The sequence below is a fragment of the Pseudophryne corroboree genome, chromosome 10, assembly GCF_028390025.1.
Source record: "Pseudophryne corroboree isolate aPseCor3 chromosome 10, aPseCor3.hap2, whole genome shotgun sequence".
Taxonomy (NCBI): domain Eukaryota; kingdom Metazoa; phylum Chordata; class Amphibia; order Anura; family Myobatrachidae; genus Pseudophryne; species Pseudophryne corroboree.
Window position 1 is genome coordinate 322,793,742 of NC_086453.1, and position 5,829 is coordinate 322,799,570.

At 44.7% G+C, this 5,829-nt stretch overlaps 1 long non-coding RNA gene across 1 annotated transcript; it reads left to right on the forward strand.

The window, feature by feature from the left end:
* The first annotated feature begins 2,934 nt into the window (after positions 1–2,934).
* On the forward strand, positions 2,935–4,914 carry LOC134966634 (uncharacterized). Its single transcript, XR_010188682.1, has 2 exons — positions 2,935–3,028; positions 4,585–4,914. It is a non-coding gene; the product is annotated as an uncharacterized LOC134966634 (long non-coding RNA).
* Positions 4,915–5,829: the final 915 nt, after the last annotated feature.

Here is a 5,829-nt window from a genome sequence, read left to right on the forward strand (position 1 = left end):
CAATATTCTTTTTATCCAGATTAGGCCAAAGGCTGTAGTGAGCAGGCTGGTTACTAAGCGACAGAGCAGCGGCACAAACACATGGCAGTTTATAGCACATCTATGAAACATTGCCACACAGCAGCGGCAGAAATGAAAAGTGCTGCAAGATGGAATCGTCCTTAGGCCCTTTCATCCACCTTGATGTTGGATATTAAAAAAGACATGCACAGTTTAACAAACCAAGCAGTTCAGTGACTGCCACTTTTGTGCTGAAGTGCTTGGTTTGTTTGGGCCCCCATAAAACAACCTACTAATGGTCTTAAGGCAGCTAAGCTAACAGCTCTACAGTGCCAAGATGCCAGCTTACAGTAGCTCAAACTGCGGGAATTAAAAAAGCTTTTATATATACTGTATATGAATAAACGCACTGGGGTACAGTGGGGTGCACAAAATGTGTACAAAATGTAAAAAATATTTTTTTTACCTAAAAAAATGGTAAAACTTTAATTAACTTTTTTGACAACTGACAGTGAGGAGTGACACTGTTCATATGTGAATGCAGTGGGGTATGGCCAGCGGGGCCAGTGCTGCACCACTATTTGACAGAAATAATTAAACTAAGGGGAATGGACACAGCACAGCCACTTGATGGACACAGCACAGATTGTGGATGGACACAGTGACAGCACAGCTTGTGGATGGACACAGCACTAAAACACAGCAGAGCAACGCGTAGAACACAGCAGTATGACTGGAGTGTATTGGCTCCAAGACACCTCCATGGGTTCCTTACATTGGCGTTTCTATGATGGGTGCAATTGCGCATGCCCAGTAGACTCCGGCACAATGCCAGAGTCTACAGCGCTGTACAAAGGAGGGGGCCCACCCGGAGCTGCATACGGGCCCCCTCCTCTGTTGAAATGCCCCTGGTTCCTTATATAGATTCCAAAACCCACGAAAATCCGACTGCGGCACTATGAAGTTTTGCCTGGATTTGGAATCCAAGTCTTGCGGGAAAACCTGAGCCAGGGTTTAGATTTACTAGGTTACCAGAATTTCGGGCAGGCTCAGATTTCCTAAATCCGAACCGCTCATATCGAACTCAGCCTGACACATGACAGTTAGGAGCTGATTGACTGGTACTTTATCTCCATCCACTTTATTTCTCCAGAGCTTAATACATAGATCCATATGTCATCATCTTGGAATGTAATGACAGCTAGTGTGAACTCTGACCACCAACATCAGAAATGAGTGAGAATGAGTGAGAGGAGCAGTAATAGAGAGACTGTGTGGAAAGGGAGAAGATGAGGTTGGGAGAAAGTGTTATGATGCTGAACAGACAAAAAAGGAGGGAGGAGAGGTGAGAGAGAAAGATGGGAGATAGTGTCAGGGAGAGAGGGGGGGAGGAGGAAGATGGGGAGATATAGAAGTGGTGGAGCCAGAAGGCCTAATTCTGAGTTGATCGCAGCAGCAAATTTGTTAGCATTTGGGCAAAACCATGTGCACTGCAGGGGGGGACAGATATAACATGTGCAGAGAGAGTTAGATTTGGGTGGGGTGTATTCAAACTGAAATCTAAATTGCAGTGTAAAAATAAAGCAGCCAGTATTTACCCTGCACAGAAATTAAATAACCCACCCAAATCTAACTCTCTCACATGGTTTTGCCCAATTGCTAACAAACTTGCTGCTACGATCAACTCGGAATTACCCCCAGAGAGAAAATAGATAAATAAAAATATTAATAAAAGCTAGGCAACGTAAAGTATTATACTATAGCCCGCAGGTGAGGAAGGCACAGGGCACTGTTAAAAGGGAATGGCACTTTTTTTTGTTTTTTAATTAGGACAGGGCACGTGCCCTGCTAATATAGCCTGGTGTCTACACTATACAAACATTTCAGTTACGCTGACAGCCATCACTGTAGCTGTGTGGGCATGCTGTGACCTTTAGTCCCACCACAGCAGAAGAGCCTCAGTTTTTCTCGCTCCTGATTAACTCTCCACTTTATTAATATGACTGAGGATCCAAATATATCCTCACCTCATCTCTTGTGTGCTTTATACAGTTAAAGGGGGATGACTAGATTGTTTAGAAATTAGCTGACCATCGTTCCGTGTGTAGGGATGCCGGCAACAGCGATGCGCGGTCACGCGCGTCGTTATCACCAGTGCTAGATTGGCCTGCATGTAGGCACAATCTAGCAGGTCGCTCATTTTACCGCTATGTGAAATGAGCGGCCCCGGTGTGGTGATCTGTGTTAGACCGCTCAGCACACATCTCTGGGGAAATCTCCCCGGCAGTACGGCCCTTTAGGCTCATTAAGCTGCTATTTAACCTATTTACTTATATTCTGGCGACACAGAGAGATGCTGAGCCTGTAACGCTGTCAGAGGATCCTCTATGTGGCCTGTTATCATGTCATTATTGCAGCAGGAGAAATACATTACATTGCATTATATACTTAACTTTGCATATTCCTACTGCAGGGATCTCAACCAATCCTTTCCCAGCAATAGCTGCACATTTTAGGTTTCTGTCACAGTAGCCAACTTCCCAGTCCAGGCCTCCGCATGGTTCCCCATTCTGCTTAGCGCAATGTACGCAGCACCCACATGGATCAATAGCTGTGTGTCCCGGGCAGGGTGATACATATGGCCGGCATTTTCTGTTCTCACACGCCGTGCAGTTGTAGGCGGATTGCGCTGGCGTTATACAGGGGAAAATAATAAACAACAGCAACAAAAATCTCATTGTCACCAAATTAGCTGCAAAAAATAAAGCGCAGAGAATGTTTTCTGGTCGTGCTCCGTTTCTCCTTTACCACCAGACAGCTGGACGTAACAGCATTTTATGTGTGCACAGTGTGTTGGGAAAGGTAAAATAAACATTATAGGGGACACTAACCCGGAGCATGTAAATAAGGAGGCAGAGCACGCCAGTCACAATGTATGCACACATGACACGTTATCACAGAAAGTGATGCACATCATCACACAGCAGGGATAATAAACCAGTGACCCTCAAACCATGAAGAATAGGAGGTAAGATACATCTTTGAAGGTAACTGGAATTGAGGAAAGTGATATATATTTAATTACAATACATATTAATTAATGTGCAAAATAATGGGGAGTGCTGTGCTGTGGACATTGGGGGACATTCCGAGTTGATCGCTAGCTGAAAATGTTCGCTGCGCAGCGATGATGCAAAAAACAGGCACTTCTGCGCATGCGTATGCGGCGCACGCGTGACGTCCTTTTACAACGGCCGATGTAGTTTTACAAAAGGTCTAGCAAAGCTTTTCAGTCGCACTGCTGGCCGCAGAGTGATTGACATAAAGTGGGCGTTTCTGGGTGTCAACTGACTGTTTTCAGGGAGTGCTCGAAAAAACGCAGGCGTGCCAGGAAAAACTCAGGCGTGGCTGGGCGAACGCTGGGCGTGTTCGTGATGTCAGAACAGGAACTGAACAGTCTGAAGTGATCGGAAGCGCTGAGTAGGTCTGGAGCTACTCTGAAACTGCACATTTTTTATTTGTAGCCGATCTGCGAACCTTTCGTTCGCACTTCTGCTAAGCTAAGATACACTCCCAGAGGGCGGCGGCATAGCGTTTGCACGACTGCTAAAAACTGCTAGCGAGCGATCAACTCGGAATGACCCCCATTGAAGGGGCTGGGGGTGAGAGTGCTGTGATACTAAAAGGTCAGAGATTGCTGTGTTGTAGACATTTAACCCTCCTTCGGGTGCACCTCTGGGACCCCCGGGTTTGGGCGCAGTGCGCCTGACAGGCGCCTGTTAGAAAATCATCATTAGCACCTAATTAACTCAATTCTAACGCTCTTAAAGTGATCAGTGACCTTCATTAGGACGTACAAAGAGAGATTATTCGAAATCTGATTCAAAAAACCTAATTTATTAACCTCAAGGTAAGTAAAACAAAAAATACTGAAATTTAAGACCCACCACCACACTGCCTTCAGTTTTCATGACAAAAAATCAAATGAACATTAAAATTACGAACAAAACTGGAAATATAGGCACAGTAGAGTCAGTCTCACTCGGAATCACTGTTGGAAAGTTCAGCAGTAGAGATCATTGGCACAGTGAAGTGCAAGGTTGGTAGACCATATTTACATGGGGCAGGCAGATCGCTTTGTGACATTTATGGCATTCATAATTCGACATCTCTGTGACCCATTTATGCAGTACAGGTGATACATCTACGTCTTTTTGGAGGTGGGAGTGAGGGGGGGGGATTTCTCTCTATCATCGATAGGGCGAAATCTTTTCAAGCGGGTTTGCAGGCTGCAGGGGATTCCAGACGTCTTCAAACTTCTTCTGCTTAGCTTTCCAATCATCAGTTCAAGGGCCAACCTTTTCAGGTACACTCTTCTATGCAGTGGTTCGAGTTTATTGCCGAGGTGAATGATTTGAGAATTGATGCCCCCCACATTGAGTATTGCGAACAAAATGACCATTGGCCAGCGCTTGATGTTTCAGCTTACGCTTACTTAAGTAGCGCACATTTATTCTGCAGTATCAACCCCACTTTTGGTTGTATTATAGAAAGTGATCACCTCTGGTTTCTTTTGCTCTCCAGAATCAGGATCAGTGGCTTTGTCATCATGAAGCGAAGATACAAGAATGACGTTTTTCTTCTCGCGCAGGACGTAGGAAACCAGAACCTTCCCATTATGGAAAAGAAATTATTATTGAAAAGAAAAAGAAATTATTGAAAAGAAATTCCCATTATAAAAGAGAAAATATGAACATGAGTGTAAGTTTGGGCGCAGTGTGCCTGAGAGGCCACCCTGGACAAACCTACGTATTTCCGCAAAATATCCACAACCTTTGTAATTTTCATTCATAAAACGAGCAAAATAAGCAATTAATAGATGAAAATAAAAGGAAAAATGAACCTTCAAAAGTCGGAGGAGTTTGGGCGCAGTGTGACTGAGAGGCCAGGAGGGTCATTACTGCACTCCACACAGGCGGCGGGAAAACTGACTAGGGGGGTTTCGAACAGCACCTAGACATAGGAAGGTTCTAGGAGGGACAGGCCTCTGTGCCCCCTTGGGGCGGAGAGGGGAGCAAGAACAGCTTTGCGGTGTCTGTCAGGCCAGCTGCGCCAGACTGAGGGTTAAGCGGGATGGGGGAGAGTGCTGTGAACATTGTGAGGGGTAGGCCAGCAGATTTATGTGTATCCATTCTCACTGCCATTTTCTGGTGGCGGATGATAGACAGTCAAAAGGTCGACAGGTACAAAAGATCAACATGGAAAAGGTAGACAGTACAAAAGTCGACATAATAATGGTTGACACTTATATGGTCAACACATTTTTGGGGAATTTTTCATGTTTTTTAAACTCTTGCTTAATTTACTATACATGACACCATCTATTTCCCTTAGTAACCTTCAGGCGAGTGAACCATATTTGGGTCATATATGGTAAACATACAAAATGACACCCCAAAAACACCATGTTTGTTTATAAGGTGCTGTTGAGCGAGAATGCACTACAAACCAGCGACCACACATGGTGTAAAAAGCCGTTGGAGCACATACCCTGTGTAAGACCTGGACCTCATGGGTGCCTTGACGATAAAAAATATCCATCTGAAGGACACCCTACCATTCCACTGACAATATCTCTGATGTTGGGGGTAGGTTTAGATCAGGAGGGTAAATTACCTCAGCGAGACAACTATATATGTTCTGTCCCCACTATCCACTCCTCTACAAACACAGTACTTGGTGAATGTTTCCGCTGTGCACTAATAATTCCATTAACCAATTAGTGATCACAGCTCTAGGGTTTATGATCACAGGATATTTAACAATTAC